At 47.9% G+C, this 20,451-nt stretch overlaps 1 non-coding gene across 1 annotated transcript; it reads left to right on the forward strand.

Annotated features, from left to right (window-relative positions):
• Positions 1-19,493: 19,493 nt before the first annotated feature.
• On the forward strand, positions 19,494-19,567 carry trnat-agu. Its single transcript has one exon. It is a non-coding gene; the product is annotated as a tRNA-Thr (tRNA).
• Positions 19,568-20,451: the final 884 nt, after the last annotated feature.

The raw sequence follows: 20,451 nt of genomic DNA on the forward strand, positions 1-20,451 counted from the left end.
GAATGCACAGAGTCTTTTGCCCAGAGTGGGTTCACCTTGCACTAAACGTTATTCCCTTGCCATGTATCTGTACACTGTGAATGGGTCGATTGTAATCATATACTGTCTTTCTGCTGACTGGATAGCACGCAACAAAAGCTTTACATTGTACCCCTGTGCATGTGACAATAAACTAAACTAAACGAATCCTTCCCAAACTAAGTTCTATCCAAGCCCATTGTATTAACATGGAACATAGAATACAGAACATTACAGCACAGGAACAGGACCTTCGGCCCACAATAGCCATGCAGAACATGACACCAAATTAAATTAATCTCCTTTGCATGCATTTGATCCATATCTCCCAATGCCCTGCATATCCATGCACCTATCTGAAAACCTCTTCAATGCCACTGTTGTATCTGCCTCTACCAACACCCCAAGCAGTGTGTTCCAGGCACCCACACATCTCACATCTCCTTTAACTTTCACCCGCTCACCTTGAAGCTTGTTTTTGATATTTCCACCCTGGAAATAAATGATCTGACCTTCTATCCCTATCTGTGCCTCTCATAATTTTGTAAACTTCTATCAGGTCTTCACTTAGCCTCTGATGATCCAGAGAAAACAATCCAAGTCTGTCCAACCTCTCCTCAGAGTTAATACCTTCTAATCCAGGCAGTATTTTGGTAAATCCCTTCTGCACCCTCTCCAACGCCTCCATATTCTTCCTGTAATGGGGTGACCATAGAATCATAGAGAGATACAGTATGGAATCAGGCCCCTCGGCCCAACTCGCCCACACCGGCCAACAATGTCCCAGCTACACTAGTCCCACTTGTCTGCACTTGGTCCATAACCCTCCAAACCTGTCCTATCCATGTAACAGTCCAACTGTTTCTTAAACGATGGGATAGTCCCAGCCTCAACTACCTCCTCAGGCAGCTTGTTCCATACATCCGCCATCCTCTGTCTGAAAAAGTTACCTCTCGGATTCCTATTAAATCTTTCCCCCTTCACCTTGAACCTATGTCCTCTGGTCCTCGATTCCCCTACTCTGGGTAAAAAACTCTGTGCATCTACCCGATCTATTCCTCTCATGGTTTTGTATACCACTATATAAGATCTCCCCTCATCCTCCTATGCTCCATGGAATAGAGTCCCAGCCTACTCAACCTCTCCAGAACTGCACACAATACTTAAATTCTTTCCATATTCTTATCAACAATTCTACAAGTTCTACAATTCACCGACATACTGCACGGCACAGATGCGCAGCGGGTAGTGCTGCTGCCCCACAGCACCAGGGACCAGGGTTCGATCCTGACCTCGGGTGCTGCCTGTGCGTCAGTTTGCACCTTTTCCTGTGACAGCGTGGGTTTCCACCGGGTGCTCCAGTTTCCTCCTACATCCCAAAGACGTGGGGGTTTGTTGGTTAATTGGCCCTCTGTAAATTGCCCACATTGTGTAGGGAGTGGATGTGAAAGTGGGATAACATAGAACTAGCGTGACGGATGATCGATGGTCAGCGTGGACTCGGTGGGCCGAATGGCCTGTTTCCCTGCTGTATTTTTTAACTAAACTAAGCTACATAGATGTAGCGCTGGCTAATTGGCTGTCATACATTTTCCTTTCGTATGCGTAAGTGGTTATCAAAGTGGAGTTTGCAGTTTAAAGTTTAGAGAGATACAGCACGGAAACAGGCCCTTCGTCCCAACAAGTCCGCGCCGACCAACGATCCCCGTACACTAGCATGAATATACACACTATCCTATGCACAATTGTTGCCAAGGCCAATTAACCTACAGACTTGTATGTCTTTGGAGTATTGGGAGGAAACCGGGGCGCCCAGAGAGAACCCACGTGGTCACGAGGAGAACATACAAACTCCCTCTAGACAGCACCCGTAATCAGGATTGAACCCGGGTCTCTGGCGCTGCAAGGCAGCAAATCTACCGCTGTGGCCAAGTTGGCGGATATGTGAGAACAGATTTATTGCAGAGCCCATGTTATGAAGTGGAGTGATTCTAATGGGATTGTACTGTTAGAAACACAGAAAACACAGAAAATAGGTGTAGGAGTAGGCCATTCGGCCCTTCGAGCCAGCATCGCCATTCAATGATCATGGATGATCATCCAGAATCAGTACCCCGTTCCTGCTTTCTCCCCATATCCCTTGATTCCGTTAGCCCTAAGAGCTATATCTGACCCTCTCTTGAATACATCCAGTGAATTGGCCTCCACTGCCGTCTGTGGCAGAGAATTCCACAGATTCACAACTCCGTTGGGAGCACATGGCTGAATGGTCCCCGTTCTGTGTCACAATATGTTGGTAATGATTTACTAATGTTCCAATTTCCTGTTGTTTGGTTCCATTTTCAACTCAGAAAGCTCTGCGTTGAGTATTGAGAGCTGTTCCACGGCAGTGCTGCAGTCTCACACAAGCCAGATTAGTTTCAGTTTAGTTTAGTTCAGAGATACAGCACAGAAACAGGCCCTTCGGCCCAACCTGCCCGCACTGACCAACATATCCCATTTACACTCGTCCCACCTGTCTGCGTTTGGCCCACATCCTTCTAAACCTCATCAATCCATGCACCTGTGTAGTTGATTCTTAAACATTGCAAATGTTGAAGTCAGTGCACCCATTGCATAGATTAGTTTAGTTTAGAGATACAGAAAGAGAACAGGCCCTCTAGCCAACCGAGTTCGCACCGACCAGCGATCCCCACACACTTAAGGGCCTGTCCCAGTTGGACGTCATTTGTGCGTCACGCAGATGGCACGCAAAGATTTTGTAAATGCCAAAATCCTGGGGTGCCGTGCGCGACTGCGCGTCACTGCCTACGTCTCCGCGCACCACGCGTAAATGATGTCGCGTAAATGTCGCCCAAATGGGACAGGCCCTTTACACCTTCCAACACATGCAAGGTATGATTTACATTTACACCAATTGACTGGCAAACCTGCACGCCTTTGGAGTGTGAGAGGAGACCGAAGATCTCGGAAAAAACCTGCGCATGTCACGGGGAGAACGTACAAACTTGGTGCAGGCAGCACTCGTAGTCGGGGTCGTAGTGTAAGGCAGCAACTCTACCGCTGTGCCACCGTGCCGACCACTATTTATTTTTTACTAACCCATACCCAACCCATGACTTTACACGGGGGATAAAGGAGAAGGAGATGGAGATGGAGATGTAGAGGATCCTGAGTGGTCCTGAAGGAGTGGATCTGAAAATTCACACGGCTTTGCACCGTGTGAATTTCACTCAGACAGCTCTCCCCCCGCTTGCCCTGTCCCCCGCCTGCATAACGGGCTGGTGAAGGAAGCGAAGTGTGTGTGTGTGTTCCACTTGGACAGTCGCCGTTCCAGTTGCCAGTTTTTCAGGCAACTGCTGGCAACTTGACAGTCTCCAGCAGTCACCTGAGTCCTGGGTTCGAACGTCACCCACTCCTTTCCAGAGATGCTGCCTGTCTCGCTGAGTTACTCCAGCATTTTGTGTCTATCTTCGTTGTAAACCAGCATCTGCAGTTCCTTCTTACACTGATTTTAGTTTTTAGGACTACCTGAAATTGGAAAAGTCAATGTTCAGTTTCTGGATTCTCCAGCTCAACTCTCCTGTCCCCGAGTATCTTGGGGAAAGCAGGGGTGGCGTTGATTTTGGCTCGGAGAGCAAGAACCTCATGGGAAAACAGTGATTAGGAACAGCGGCTGCAGAATATTTCAGCTGAGACTTTGTCCTCCTGATCCCAGCCCTGTAAACAATCACCGCCACCCAAAGTTCCATGTCGATGTTTGCACCAACTCTACTAACGCAGGAGAAACAAGGTCCACAGAATGTTTTATCAGAGAAAATATTTGTCCATGCACCTGTTTACCGTGACAGGAGGTACTTTAGTTTAGTTTAGTTTTGTTTAGAGATACAGAAAGGGCAGAAACAGGCCCTTCGGCCCATCAAGTCTGCACCAACCAGCGACCCCCGCACATTAATGATAATAATAATGGATGGGATTTATATAGCGCCTTTCTAATACTCAAGGCGCTTTACATCGCATTATTCATTCACTCCTCAGTCACACTCGGTGGTGGTAAGCTACTTCTGTAGCCACAGCTGCCCTGGGGCAGACTGACGGAAGCGTGGCTGCCAATCTGCGCCTACGGCCCCTCCGACCACCACCAATCACTCACACACATTCACACACATTCACACACAGGCAAAGGTGGGCATTAATACTACCCTACACACACTAGGGACAATTTACCAATGTAATTAACCTACAAACCTGCGCGTCTTTGGAGTGCGGCAGGAAATTGAAGATCTCGGATGTAACCCAAGTCAAGTCAAGTTTATTCGTCACATACACATACGAGATGTGCAGTGAAATGAAAAGTGTCAATGCTCGCGGACTTTGTGCAAAAAGACAAACAAACAAACAACCAAACAAACTATAAACACAATCTTAAACACACACATATTCTTTTACATATTGGAAGGAAAAACGTTCAGTAAAGTTAGTCCCTGGTGAGATAGGAGTTTACAGTCCGAATGGCCTCTGGGAAGAAACTCCTTCTCAACCTCTCCGTTCTCACAGCATGGCAACGGAGGCGTTTGCCTGACCGTAGCAGCTGGAACAGTCCATTGCATGGGTGGAAGGGGTCTCCCGTGATTTTATTGGCTCTGGGGGGCGCACGGGGAGAACGTACAAACTCCGTACAGACAGCGCCTGTAGTCAGGATTGAACCCGGGTCTCTGGCGCTGTAGGGCTGTAGCTCTACCGCTGCACCACCGTGCCACCCTTACTGAAATACCTGCCAGGTCTTTGCTTGATGTTTTACTCAACTGATGGCAACTCCCCCAAGTGGCGCTCCCTGTTGAAGTTCGGCACCAGTTTCCAGATGGGCTTTTGAACCACAGTTTTTGGTCTCAGAGGGCAGCAGGGTGGAACAGAAAATGGGTGGAGCAGCTCCGATAGACAATAGATAATAGGTGCAGGCCGTTTGGCCCTTCGGGCCAGCACCGCCATTCGATGTGATCATGGCTGATCATCCCCAGTCAGTACTCCGTTCCTGCCTTCTCCCCATATCCTCTGACTCCGCTATTTTTAAGAGCCCTATCTAGCTCTCTCTAGAAAGCATCTAGAGAACCTGCCCCCTCCGCCTTCTGAGGCAGAGAATTCCACAGACTCACCACTCTCTGTGAGAAAAAGTGTTTCCTCGTCTCCGTTTTAAATGGCTTACTCCTTATTCTTAAACTGTGGCCCCTGGTTCTGGACTCCAGCAACATCGGGAACATGTTTCCTGCCTCTAGTGTGTCCAAGTCCTTAACAATTTTATATGTTTCAATCTGGGTTCGATCCTGCCCTCCGGTGCTCTCTGAGTGGAGTTTGCACGTTTCCCCTGTGACTGCGTGGGTTTCCTTCGGGTGCTCCAGTTTCCTCTCGCATCCCAAAGACGTACCGAATTACCCCTAGTCTTAGAGTCATAGGGTCATAGAGTGATACAGTGGGGAAACAGGCCCAGTGGCCCAACCTGCCCACCTACAGTACACGAATCCCACTTGCCTGCATTTGGCCCTTATCCCTCTAAACCTGTCATATCCATGTACCTGTCTAATCGTTTCTTAAACATTGCGATAGTACCTGCCTCAACCACTTCCTCCGGCAGCTCGTTCCAGAAACCCACCACCCTTTGTGCAAAATAGTTACCCTGAGGTTCCCACCTCACTTTAAACATATTGTATGTCCTCTGGTTCTTGAATGCCCTACTCTGGGCAAGAGACTGTGCGTTTATCTGATCAATTCCCATCACGATTTTGTACACTTCTATAAGATCACCCTTCATCCTCCTGCTCTCCAGGCAATAGCCTGCTCAACCTCTCCCTATAGCTCAGTAGGAGTCCTGGTAACATCCTGGTAAATCTTCTCTGCGCCCTTTCCAGCTTGACAATAACTCTTCATGTACATAGCTTAATGGCAAAAAGTTTTAACTGGAGGAACTCAGCAGGCCAGGGAGGGAATGGACAGGTGACGTTTCGGTTCAGACGGGATCCATTTTCATCAGGTCCTGACCTGAAACGTTGACTATGCACTTCCTCCACAGATGCTGCCTGACCCATTGTATTCCTCTAACACTTTTTGTTTTGCTCAAGAATTATGAAATTATGAAATCAAGAAAGAAAGGATTTGATGCTCACATGAGGGAGAGAATATATTGTAGGGAAGTTGGGAAATAATGAGGAGCGGGAATGGGATTTCTCCACAGTGAGCTAGTCTGGACCCGAGGGGCTGAATGGCCTCCTTCCAACTGTCCCTGAATCTGGATGTGTGTGTTTTCACAGTTCTGTACCTCTTGCCTGATGGGAGTGGGGAGAAGAGGGAATGACCGGTGTGCCACTTGCTGCTGCAAGTAAGAATCTCATTGTTCCGTTGTCGGTACATACGGTGATTAAATACTCTTCAATCTCGACTCTTCAAACCAAACTCGACATTCAATTTATACTTCAGAAAAAGGCCGCACACATTCATCTCACTGATGCTTTAAAGGCAGACATTAGTATCGTGTACACAAAAATGCTGGAGAAACTCAGCGGGTGCAGCAGCATCTATGGAGCGAAGGAAATAGGTGACGTTTCGGGCCGGAAACCCTTCTTCAGACATTAGTATCGTGTAGCTTTTTTTCTGGTCACAGGCGGCACGGTGGCGCAACGGTTGAGTTGCTGCCTTACAGCACCAGAGACCCGGGTTCGATCCTGACTACGGGTGCTGTCTGTACGGAGTTTGTACGTTCTCCCCGTGGAAAACCATATGGGCTTTCTCCCACACTCCAAAGACGTACTGGTTTGTAGGTTAATTGGCTTGTTGTGAATGTAAAATTGGCCCTCGTGTGTGTAGGATAGTGATAGTGTGCGGGGATCGCCGGTCGGAACGGACTCGGTGGGCCAAAGGGCCTGTTTCAATGCTATCTCTAAACTAAACTGCATAGTCACAAAATGCTGGAGTAACGGGCAGCATCTCTGGAGAGAAGGAATGGGTGACGTTCCGGGTCAGGACCCTTCTTCAGACGAGAGATATATAAACAGTGATGTAGAGAGATGTAGAAAAAATGAATGAAAGGTATGCAAAAACCCCCAATGATAAATGAAACAGGACATTGTTGGCTGTTTGCTAGGTGAGAACGAGAAGCTGGTGTGACTTGGGTGGGGGAGTGATGGAGAGAGAGGGAATGCAGGAGTTACTTGAAGTTAGAGAAATCAATATTCATAGATAAATAAACTAGAAACAGCATCTTTGCCTAACTTTTGTCCTTTCCTTTGCTGTTAGACACCAAGTAAGCTAACCTCTCCGCAAGTGGGAAGCCACCTTCACTTGAGATGATGCACCAGTAATCAGGATTGTGCCTTCTGTATGTAGTGAGTGCAACACAGATATGAAACGCTCTAGCTATACCCTGGACAGACCGAATTCTGACTCATTAAGGTCTACTTATAACCCAGTGTAACCACAAAACTTCACAAGCAGGAATTGTTGTTCCCAACTTGCCCATGAAGCGCTTTATTTTTCGAGCAAAGCACACAATATACGTCAAATTTACTTGTGGCTGAACTTTGCACAACAGAACATTGGCACAAACTCCAAGGTCTAGGTTAAAGATGTCAAGCGATAACGCATTTACTATTTGTTTAGCTTTTATTTAGCTAGGAACGGAACAAACATAAACCTCATGGCTTACAGTTTACACAACAAGATCCCAACGGGCCGGGGGGGGGGGGGGGGGGGGTACTACGCAGTGCAGCAGGTAGTGCTACTGCCTGACATCTCCAAGTTTAGTTTAGTTTGCAGGTACAGCACGGAAACAGGCCCTTCGGCCCACCAGGTCCACGCCGACCAGTGATCCCCGCACACTAGCAACATCCTACACACGCTAGGGGCTATTTACACATTTTACCAAGTCAATTAACCCACAAACCCGCACGTCTTTGGAGTGTGGGAGAAAACCGGAGCACCCGGAGAAAACCCACGCAGGTCACGGGGAGAAGGTACATAAACCATACAGTTTGAACCGGGTCTCTGGCGCTGTAAGGCAGGAACTCAATCGCTGCACCTGCTTCAAAGTCAACCTTGGTCCTGTCTTTGAGGAGTTTGCACGTTCTACCGGTGACCACGTACGTTTCTCTAGGTGCTCCCACTTTACAAAACTGTGTAGGATGGTAGGTTAATTGCTCGTGTAATTAACACCTTGTTGACCTATTTGTAATCAACTGATGTATCGAACAAGGAGACCAAGACAAAGATCCAAGAAACTGCAGATGCAGTTTTTGGTTTTGAATTTTGGTTTATTAAAAAAAAGAGATAAAGTGCTGGAGTAACTCAGCGGGTCATGCAGCAACACAGTATTCTCGTGATAATATCATAACCAGCCAAAGGGTGGTGAATCTGTGGAATTCATTGCTGCAGACGGCTGTGGAGGCCAAGTCAGTGGGTATTTTTAAGGCAGAGATTGATACTGTAGATTCTTGATTAGTACGGGTGTCAGAGGTTATGGGGAGAAGGCAGGAGAATGGGGTTAGGATGGAGAGATAGATCAGCCGTGATTGAATGGCGGCATAGACTTGATGGACCGAATGGCCTAATTCTGCTCCTATTACTTATGAACATGTTAAAATTTGAAAAGTAGTTAAATAAATAAAAATATATAGTGCAGCATCAGAATAATGCCCGAAGTCCGTAGTGTAACCAATCTAGGATGGACGTAAGCAAAATGCATTTGTTTTCTCATCAGATCATCTTCATCTTAGGCCCCCTTTGGTCGTAGCTGACCATGGGTGTCTCCAGGGTGCTATTCCCTATATGGAGGACGCCTGTGCGTGACTTTATTTAACGTGGGGAGACTGGTGCGCAGACAGCCACCACACACGGTCCTTGACAGATCTGGGTCAGGATCCAGTGGCATGGAGTCCAAGACGGCCGGAGACCCTTTTCTGCTGCAGCCTTCATCCGCCTTCCCAGCCGTTGTGACGCTCCACTAAGGTCAGCCGTCGTCCTCCGCCTGTTCCACCGTTGAGGTCTTGGTTGGATTGCTCTCTGTCAGGGACCTCCCCCTCGACCTTACCGCCATGGGTGACCCTACCAGGAGCATAGCCCCAGACGGCATCGCTCTCAGGATCTCAGGTCCACACAAGCTTCTCCACCACGACAAGGTGACAATCCACGGAGAAGTGGATCAGATCAGTGAGTTCTTTAATCACAAGGTATGCAATTCATCAAACTTTTTTTTCTCAAGTTGTCAGCTTCCGAAACATCCTCATGGCTTCATTTTATCCCACAGAGAGCTCTTAGTGGATAGTTTGTAATGAGACTGCACATCTCTGCTTCCTCGGTTTAAGAAAGAACTTCAGCGTGTGTCTGGTAGTAGAACCAGCATGGTTTGGGAACAGGAGAATTTGTAGAGAATTATGGACGCAGCCCAGACCATCACACAACCCAACCTCCCTTCCATCGACTCCATCTACACTTTACACTGCCTCGGCAAGGCCAGCAGCATAATCAAGGACCAGTCTCACCCCAGTCACTCCCTCTTCTCCCCTCTCCCATCAGGCAAGAGGCACAGAAATCAGAGAATACACACCTCCAGATTCAGGACCAGTTTCTTCCCAGCTGTTATTAGGCAACTGAACCATCCTATCAACAACTAGAGAGAGGTTCTGAGCTATCATCTATCTCATTGGACACTATCTTTAATCTGACTTTACTGGACTTTATCTTGCACTAAACATTATTCCCTTTATCCAGTATCTGTACACTGGACGGCTCGATTGTAATCCTGTATAGTCTTTCCGCTGACTGGATAGCACGTAACAAAAAGCTTTTTACGTACCTCGGTACACGTGACAATAACCTAAACTAAAGCATCTTCTACCAGTCAGAGTGTTCCCCTGAAGCCTGATGGGGCACCGGACAGGATTGTGCCTGGCTACAACCTAGCGTAGGTTGTTGATGGAGGAATATTGAGTATTGTAGGGTTGGGGAGGGTCCTGAGGAGGTTTACGAGAATGATCCCAGTTACGATCATGTTAAGGTATGATGAGCGTTTGACGGCACTGGCCCATACCGCTGGAGTTTAGGAGGACGATGGGGATCTCATTGAAAATTACCGAGTACTGAAAGGCCTGGATAGAGTGGACGTGGAGAGGATGTTTCCACAAATGGGAGCGTCTAAGACTAGAGGGCGCAGCCTCAGAATTAAAGGACGTACTTTTAGAATGGAGATGCGGAGGAATTTCTTCAGTCGGAGGGTGGTGAATCTGTGGAATTCATTACAACAGTCAACTGTTTAGTTTAGTTTAGTTTAGAGATACTGTGCGGACCATCAGCCCACCGAGTCCGCACCGGCCAACGATCCCTGTACACTAGTTCTACACAATTAATCTGCAAACATCTTTGGAATGTGGGAGGAAACCTGAGCACCCGGGGAAAACCCACACGGTCACAGGGAGAGCGTATAAACGCCATACACACAGCGCCCAAGGTCAGGATGAACACGTGTATCTGGCGCTGGGAGGCAGCAACTCTACCGCCGTCAGAGGCCGTCATTGGGTATGTTTAAAGCGGAGATTGATAGATTTCTTGATTAGTTAGGGCGTCAAAGGTTGTGAGGAGAAGGCAGGAGAATGTGGTTGAGAGAGAGAGATAGGTCAGCCATGATCGAATGGCGTAGTAGACTCGATGGACCGAATGGCCTAATTCTGCTCCTGTGACTTGTGTAGTGTACTGAGTCCAACAGAGAGGCACAAACAACCTGCTGGTTGACACAAAATGTTGGAGTGACGTTTCGGGTCGAGACCCTTCTCCAGACCCTGTTTGAAGAAGGGTCTCACCCCGAAATGTCACACATTCCTTCTCTCCAGAGATGCTGCCTATCCCGCTGAGTTACTCCAGCATTTTGTGTCTACCTTCGATTTAAACCAGCTTCTGCAGTTCTTTCCTACAGTCACAAGCAACCAGCTGCCAGACGATGGTATTGAGAGTTCTTCATCAGCAGTTCCTGGAAAGCCCGTGACTGTAGATACTGAGTATATGTGTTCACTGACATCTCATGTCACCCACTGTCCGGGCAGAGTCTGCACTGCGCCCTCACAGTTCATTCCAGCTTTTAAAGTGACACCGCAGCCCCTGGCTTGGGGTTGCTGGCAGGCATTGTGTGCTGGGCTCAGTCACAACCTCCCTGCCTCCAGTTCGTTGAACCGACCCCCAGCCCTCCCCCTCAACACGTTGACCCGTCCGCGCCGACCGAAAATATTTGCCGCTGTCCTCACTGTTTGATTTAACAGATGGTCAAATAAAATAGCGCTGCGTTGCCAGGGTGGTCATCGTGGCCTTGGGTCATCCTGATGAGAAACTGCGTCAGCGTTGCCGATTCTGGAGCAGGTCCAGGGCACGAGTAGATAATGTGGAGGAAGGAACTGCAGATGCTGGTTTAGTATTGGATGGAACTGCAGATGCTGGTTTAGTGCTCAGTCTGAAGAAGGGTCTCGACCCTAAACGTCACCCATTCCTTCTATCCAGAGATGCTGCCTCTGTCCCGCTGAGTTACTCCAGCATTTAGTGTCAATCTTCATGAGTAGATAACATTGGTGCAGGTGAATGTTTGGATCCAAGTTACCAATGCAGGCACATTGGGTGTCGGTGGGAGAGCAGCTGCCTCACAACTGCAATTTGTTTGCCTATCTCTTGGGCAAATTGGGAAGTAGATTAAATCTGGCCAGAGTCATTAGACTTGAAAGTTTTTTTGTCACACTCACCATTTATTAACAAGACAAACTATATGTCAAACTAAACTAAACACAGCCGTCTGAGGCAGTAAGTTCCACAGATTCGCCACCCTTTGGCCAAAAAAAATAAATCCTCCTCATGAATTGTAATGTGTAGTGCTAGTGTACGCGAGTGATCGCTGGTCGGTAAGGCCTCGGTGTCGAAAGTAAAGGCTAAAAAGTTCAACAGATGAAGGGTGTTGACCCAAAAGTTATCTGTCCACTTCCCTCAACAGATACTGTGTGAGCCACTAGTTTCCTTCAACACTTTGTCTGTTCCTTCCACTGTGCCCAGTTCAAAGCTCAGTCCCTTCAATGGCAATTTCATGCAGCAGGATTTGAGGCAAATTGAAAATACACACTGCAGTGTTTTGTTGGGACTGTATCGCTGTGTGCAATGCATCTCCCGATCACTTCAGATTATATGCAGTCTGAAATCAATAAATTGCAGCTGTTAGATCGCGTGTTGGATGATGACAGTGTACATGGACTGAGATTATTCACTAAGGGAGGCCTTTAACAGAGCTACCAGGTGTAAGGGGTGGTGAGGATGATGGTGTAGCGGTAGAGTTGCTGCCTTACAGCGACAGAGACCAGAGTTTCTCCGAGATCTTCGCTGCCCATCCCGCGCTCCAAAGACGTGCAGGTTTGTCGGTTAATTGGCTTGGTATAAATGGCTTGTGTGTATTAAGGATGGTGCACGGATCGCTGGTCGGTGCGGACACGGTGGGCCGAAGGGCCTGTTTCAGCGCCGTATCTCTAAACGAAACTGAAGATCCAAGCCGCCTGCAAACCAGACAAGTGTTCTTCCCTTCGTAATGTATCAGCTCACTGTGGATGGCTCGGGCCACAGTTTAAGAATAAGGAGTAAGCCATTTAGAACGGAGACGAGGAAACACTTTTTCTCACAGAGAGTTGTGAGTGTGGAATTCTCAGCCTCAGAGGGCGGTGGAGGCAGGTTCTCTGGATACTTTCAAGTGAGAGCTAGATAGGGCTCTTAAAGATAGCGGAGTCAGGGGATGTGGGGAGAAGGCAGGAACGGGGTACTGATTGGGGATGATCAGCCATGATCACATTGAATGGCGGTGCTGGCTCGAAGGGCCGAATGGCCTACTCCTGCACCTATTGTCTATTGTCTATTGTTTATTGATTGTAGCTTGTACAATAAACTAGACTCAAACTCAAACATATAATTGGCCTTATTTAGGTTGAAAGGATAACAGGAATGTTAATGGTGGAGACTCGGAGGGATTTACGGAGGGAATTTGAGAGCTGAATTCACGGACACCGATAGTAGAGAGTTCCTCTCCAGGATGAGAACTAAATTCGCAACAGATTGCTGTTTCTTCCAGCTGTTCAGTGACTTATTTGTTAACATTCTTGTTGGTCTGCTCCGTAATTTGAGTAACGCATCTGCCATCCTCTAGAGCTATAGTGGTGCAATACCATGTCAACTCACTTCAGTTAAACTCTGATGAAATTGGAGAGCTTCGAGTTTCAGCCACAGAGACTGGTCCAAGGAGAATCCTGCACCTGATGGTCAAATAATTTTCAGAACGCTACAAAGGTTCAATGGTTCAATGGTGCTTTGTTTCCACAAGTGCAAACGCACAGTGAAATTATTTTCTTACATACACTCAGTAGAGTATTGCAATAACTAAGCACAATCTCTGATTAGCAAAGTGTACAGAAATAGTCCACTGAGCCCGCATGCAAGAGGCACCGTGTTTTGATGCCATTTTCAGTGACCAGTCCACGCTCTAGGTCTTATGAATGAATGAATGAATGAATGAATCTCTTTATTGTCATTGCACATGGTACAACGAGATTTAAAAGTCAATCCCACGGTGCGATTCACAAGAGCAATTTAAAATATATAAGAAAAGGTAAAAATATATACATATAAAAAAAATTACAGATAAATAACAATAGCAGCTGAGGTAGAACCATTCAGTTGAATGTGAGTGTTATTTCTTATTTTGCATTGTTAAGTTCACGTATGGCTATGGGGTAGAAGCTGTCTCTGAGTCTGTTTGTGCGAGTTTTGAAAGACCTGTACCGTCTGCCAGAGGGCAGCAGGTGGAACAGTTTGTGTCCAGGGTGGGAAGGGTCCTTCAGGATGTTGGCTGCCCTGCCAAGGCAGCGAGAGCTGAAGATGTCCTTCAGGGAGGGCAGTGGGCAGCCAGTGATTTTTTGTGCGGTGTTGATGACCTTTTGAAGGGCTCTCCTGTCCGCTGCAGAGCAGGTGGCATACCATGCGGTTATACAGTACGCCAGCACACTCTCGATGGAGCAGCGGTAGAAGGACACCAGCAGCTTCTCCTCCAGGTTGTTTTTCCTGAGGATCCTCAGAAAGTAGAGTCGCTGCTGGGCCTTCTTGACTGCTGTGGTGGTGTTTGTAGTCCAGGAGAGATCCTCCGTAATTTGTGTGCCCAGGAATCTGAAGTCTGAGACCCTTTCCACACAGTCCCCATTGATGAATAGGGGTTTGGGGGCTGCACTGTTCTTACGGAAGTCTATGATAATTCCCTTTGTTTTTGTGGTGTTTAGGATGAGGTTGTTGTCTGAACACCACGCTGCCAGTCTTTGGACTTCCTCCCTGTAGGCTGTCTCATCTCCTCCTGAGATACGTCCAACCACAGTCGTGTCGTCCGCAAACTTGACGATGGTGTTGGTGAGGTGGGCGGGGGCACAATCGTGGGTGTAGAGGGCGTAGAGGAGGAGGCTCAACACACAGCCCTGTGGGGAGCCGGTGCTGAGTGTGATGGGGGTGGAGAGGTGATGGCCCAGTCTGACGGTCTGGGGGCGGTTAGACAGAAAGTCCTTGATCCAGAGGCAGATGGGTTGGGAGAGTCCTAAATCCATGAGATTGGTGACCAGTCTGCTGGGGATGATGGTATTGAAGGCGGAGCTAAAGTCAATGAAAAGCATCCTCACATAGCTCCCCTGGTGTTCGAGGTGGGTCAGTGCAGTGTGAAGAGCAGTGGCGATGGCATCCTCAGTGGACCTATTTGCTCTGCAGGCAAACTGTTGTGGATGGAAGGTGGGCGGGAGGCTGGCTTTGATGTGCTGCTGGACCAGCCTCTCGAAACACTTCATGATGACTGGTGTGAGAGCGACCGGTCGGTAGTCGTTAAGGCCGCTGATAACAGGCTTTTTTGGTAGTGGGATGATTGTGGCAGACTTCAGGCACGGTGGGATGATGGATTTGGACAGGGACAGGTTGAAGATTTTCGTGAAGACCTCGGAGAGCTGGTCTGCACATTCCTTCAGAACCCTTCCTGTCACGCCATCCGGGCCGGCAGCCTTCCTCGGGTTCACCGCCCTGAGCACCCGCCTCACTTCATGCTCCTGCACAGTGAGGGTGTAGTTGTTGTTGTTAGGGGCTGGTGGGAGAATGGTGACGAACTCTTCTGGTTCTGCCTCGAAGCGAGCAAAGAAGCAGTTCAGCTCCTCTGCCAGTGAGGCGTGGCCGTCGTGCTGTTGCTGGGCTTGTAGTTGGTGATGTGCTGGATGCCCTGCCACACCCGCCGTGGATCGTTGTTGTTAAAGTGGTCCTCTATCTTCCTCTTGTGGGCCGCTTTGGCATCCCTGATGCCTTTCTTCAGCTTGGCTCTAGCAGCGCTGTACAGGGCTCTGTCGCCAGACCTGAAGGCGGTGTTGCGGTCCTTGAGGAGAGTTTGGACCTCTTTTGTCATCCACGGCTTCTGGTTGGGGTACACCCGGATGAGTTTGTCGACGGTGACGTTGTCAACACAGTTCTGGATGTAAAAGAGTACAGTGGATGTGTACTCCTCCAAGTCCTGATTTCCAAAAATGTCCCAGTTTGTCCTTTCAAAGCAGTCCTGTAGCTGTGAGGAAGCTCCTTCAGGCCAAGTTTTAACAGTCCTGGTGGTGGGTTGAGCTTTTCTCCTGAGGGGGGTGTATGCTGGTGCTAAGTGAATGGATAGGTGATCCGACTGGCCTAAGCGTGGCAGTGGTGTGGCTCTAAACCCCTTCTTGATGTTTGAGTAGGCCTTGTCTAATGTATTTTCTCCCCTGGTTGCACATTTGATGTGTTGTTCAAACTTGGGGAGAACTGATTTTAAGTCTGAGCTTTATGAGCTTTGCCCGATCTAGGTGAGCCCCAGGCTATTGCGAGACCTCCATCCATCACCTTCCCTGGTTTTGCAGATGGACCAGCAAACCGCTGACCCTCTCCTCGCCCGTCCACCTTTGTGCCGGGGGGGTACCTCTCACCGCCGACCTAGGTCGGACGCCAGTTCACACGCCTGCCTGCAAGTCCTCCGACTTGCTCCTCATGTCCTCGCTCACGCCTATCATTGCTGGCTCCATCCACTCTGGTCTCTGGTCTTCCCCCGCACAATTAAAGCATGGAATAATCTCCACACTACTATAGTTACCCAACCAGATGCAACTAAATTTAAAGTAGCTCTTTCTTCCCAATAACCCTTTCTGGCTTAAGCCCTCCCTCCACCACCTCCAGTTTAAATTCCATTTGGAGTATTTTGGAGGACCAAGAAACCAAGAACCAAGAAGAACTTCGGGCGATGAGCAAGGGCTGGCTTGGTGGCTTCCCTTCACAGGCTGTGATCTACCAGGTCTTGTGCATCCGGTGGTGTGTCCCATAGTCGGAGATAGCAGCTTCTCATTGACAAAGTCTATGAGCATGAGTGGATGGAGTTTTCTTGCAGCTCATGGTGTGATTTGATATATTTATGTTGATGCGATGCGTTTTCAAGGTGGAATGAACATTAGGGGCCGAATGGCCTGGTAAAACAGTTGTGAACTTCCTTGGAACATTTTACAACACAACTGTAATTGTTTCCTCAACATCACTGTTGACAAAGGTGCCCATTGTATTATATAGTCTTGATGGTCTTCAGAGTGCCACAAAACATCAAGATAAATAAATCTCAACAGAGGGCTAATAACCTTCATCAGAACTGTGGTAGTTATGTAGAACATAGCACAGTACAGCACAGGAACAGGTTGAATGGCACAGTGATAATGAAAGGCCTGGATAGGGTGGATGTGGAGAGTGTTTCCACCACTGGGAAAGTCTAGGGCCAGAGGGCACAGCCTCGAAATAAAATTACGTACCTTTGGAATGGAGATGAGGAGGAATTTCTTTCTCCAGAATGTGGTGAAACTGTGGAATTCATTACATTACATCCATCACATTACATCCATCCATTACATTACATTACATTACATAAACATCCATCACATTGCTGTGATGGAAGGCCAAAAAAACTTATCTCTCCACTGCGGGCTTTGACTTTGACTCTGACATCGGGGGGGGGGGGAGTGCAGTGGAGAGATAAGTTTTTTTGGCCTTCCATCACAGCAATGTGATGGATGTTTATGTAAATTATGTTGTGTCTTGGGTCTATTTGTTTGTAATGTATGGCTGCAGAAACGTCATTTCGTTTGGACCTCAAGGGGTCCAAATGACAAATAAATTGTATCGTATCGTATCGTACAATCTCCCAGAAATATTAGGGGACCGAGGATCTAGTGGGAGGGAGCAACTGAAGGGAATCCACATTAGTCAGGAAATGGTGTTAGGTAAACTGTAGGGACTGAAGGCAGATAAATCCCCAGGGCCTGATGGTCTGCATCCCAGAATACTCAAGGAGGTGGCCCTAGAAATCATGGCTGCATTGGTGATCATTTTCCAATGTTCTCTCTGGATCAGTTCCTGTGGACTGGAGGGTAGCCAATGTAACTCCACTTTTTAAGAATGGAGGGAGAGAGAAAATGGGGAATTATAGACCAGCTAGCCTTACATCGATTGTTAAAGATGTTATAGCAGTGCATTTGGAAAGCAATGACAGGATCGGTCAAAGCCAGCATAGATTTAAGAAGGGGAAATCATGCTTGACTAATCTTCTGGAACTTTTTGAGGATGTAACAAGTAGAATGGATAAGGGAGAGCCAGTGGGTGTGGTGTATCTGGACTTTCAAAAAGCCTTTGACAAGGTCCAACGCAAGAGATTAGTGTGCAAAATTAGAGTACATGGTATTGGGGGTAGGGTATTGACATGGATAGAGAACTGGTTGCCAGACAGGAAGCAAAGAGTAGGAATTAACAGGTCCTTTTCAGAATGGCAGGCAGTGACTAGTGGGGTGCCACAAGGCTCGGTGCTGGGACCCCAGTTATTTACTATATATATTAACGATTTAGATGAGGGAATTAAATGTGACATCTCCAAGGTTACGGATGACACAAAGCTGGGTGGCAGTGTGAGCTGCGAGGAGGATGCTGTGAGGCTGCAGGGTGACTTGGATAGGTTGGGTGAGTGGGCAGATTCATGGCAGGTGCAGTATAATGTGGATGGATGTGAGGTTATCCACTTTGGTGGCAAGAACAGGAAGATAGATTGTTATTTGAATGGTGTCAGATTAGGAAAAGGGGAGGCGCAACGAGACCTGGGTGTGCTTGTACATCAGTCACTGAAAGTAAGCATCCAGGTACAGCAGGCAGTGAAGAAAGCTAATGGCATGTTGCCTTCATTGCGAGAGGATTTGAGTTTAGAAGCAAGGAAGTCCTACTGCAGTTGTACAGGGCCCTGGTGAGACCGCACCTGGAGTACTGTGTGCAATTTTGGTCTCCTAACTTGAGGAAGGACATTACTGCAATTGAGGGAGTGCAGCGTAGGTTTACCAGGTTAATTCCCGGGATGACGTGACTGACATATGTTGAAAGAATGGGTTGACTGGGCTTGTATTCACTGGAATTTAGAAGGATGAGAGGGAATCTTATAGAAACATATAAAATTCTTAAGGGATTGGACAGGCTGGATGCAGGAAAAATGTTCCCGATGTTGAGGTAGTCCAGAACCAGGGGTCACAGTTTAAGAATAAGGGGTAGGCCATTTAGGAATTAGATGAAGATTTTATTTTCACCCAGAGAGTTGTGCACCTGTGGGATTTTCTGCCACAGAAGACAGTGGAGGCCAATTCACTGGATGTTTTCAAGAGAGAGCTGGATTTAGCTCTGTTAAAGGAATCAAGGGATATGGGGAAAAATCAGGAACAGGGTACTGATTTGAGATGATCAGCCATGATCATATTGAATGGCGGTGCTGGCTCCCCCCACTCCCCCACAGAGAGATAGACAGATCCTCAGGGGCAACTTCATTGCTGGTGTCAAGGAGAGGGCGATCTTCTGGAGTGGTCAGCGAGGAGGGGCGAGGGAGGGGAGGATGCTCCTCAATCTGCAGAGCATCCTGGGCAATACAGCTCACCCCCTCCATGACACACTGGTCAACCTGAGGAGCACCTTCAGCAACAGACTGGTTCCACCAAGATGCAGCACAGAACGCCACAGGAGATCCTTCTTCCCTGTGGCTATCAAACTGTACAACTCCTCCCCCTTCTACGATGGGGTAGACTGAGACTGAGTGACCACCCCACCCCACCCCACCCCACCCACCCCCCTCCCCAATCTTTGCACATCCCCAATCCTTTCCATTCGCCACTTTAATTTCATGTTTCATATATTTTGTGTTTTATGACTATTGGCAGGTCAATTTCCCTCCTGGGATAAATAAAGTTCTATCGTATCGTATTAGGAAAGCTGTAGGTTTCCAGCTGACAAAATCAGTAGGTTTCCAAATCAGTGTTTTCCAGCTGACAAAATACTTGGAGATAGTCTTATCATAACAGCCTGTTCTCCCAGCAAGATGGTTGTAAGCAGGTGCCGTGGCTTAGTTGGTTAAAGCGCCTGTCTAGTAAACAGGAGATCCTGAGTTCGAATCTCAGCGGTGCCTCATTTATGTGGATACAAATATGACTTTTAAAGGTTGGGCTGAAGGGCCTGTTTCCACCATCTTCCAATGGGCATGGCTGAAAAACTGACTTGCTGCATAATCTGCTCTGCACCTTTGTTCACCTGGCACTCAAGCTGCAAAGCTGCAGTGGCAGAAGTGTCGCAAAGATGGCACGGTGGCAAACCAGTAGAGTTGCTACCTTACAACAAATGACAGAGGTTTTCTCAGCTGAACATCCTCATAGCAAGCTACCTAGATCAGTGTCATCTCTGTTTGAAAGACCAACTACAAAAGGAATAGGATAACTGAAGAAGGCTACGGCATTAACAGCAGATGTCATGTCTGCTGGGCGAGTCCAGAACCAGAGGCCACAGTCTTAGAATAAAGGGGAGGCCATTTAGGACTGAGGTGAGAAAAAAACTTTTTCACCCAGAGAGTTGTGAATTTGTGGAATTCCCTGCCACAGAGGGCAGCGGAGGCCAAATCATTGGATGGATTTAAGAGAGAGTTAGAGCTCTAAGGGCTGGTGGAATCAAGGGATGTGGGGAGAAGGCAGGCACGGATTATTGATTGGGGACGATCAGCCATGATCATTGAATGGCGGTGCTGGCTCGAAGGGCCGAATGGCCTCCTCCTGCACCTATTTTCTATGGAAGGTTTCAACCAATGGAGAGAGGAACTTGGGGTGGAAGATTGCAACCTTCACGTGGTCCACCCTGTTTCGACTAATGCAATCAACTCGACGTGCACAAACGGAAGATCAAATAGAACAAGTTGTTCAACAACTTTAGGCTGTGCACGCCACATGAAAGAAGAAGAGAGAGGAACTTGAGTCACAAGTTTCGTACTTCATCCCCCATCTCTGGGAAGAAAGGTTGCCCGGG

Source organism: Amblyraja radiata, chromosome 37 (assembly GCF_010909765.2).
Source record: "Amblyraja radiata isolate CabotCenter1 chromosome 37, sAmbRad1.1.pri, whole genome shotgun sequence".
In the NCBI taxonomy this organism is placed as follows: Eukaryota; Metazoa; Chordata; class Chondrichthyes; order Rajiformes; family Rajidae; genus Amblyraja; species Amblyraja radiata.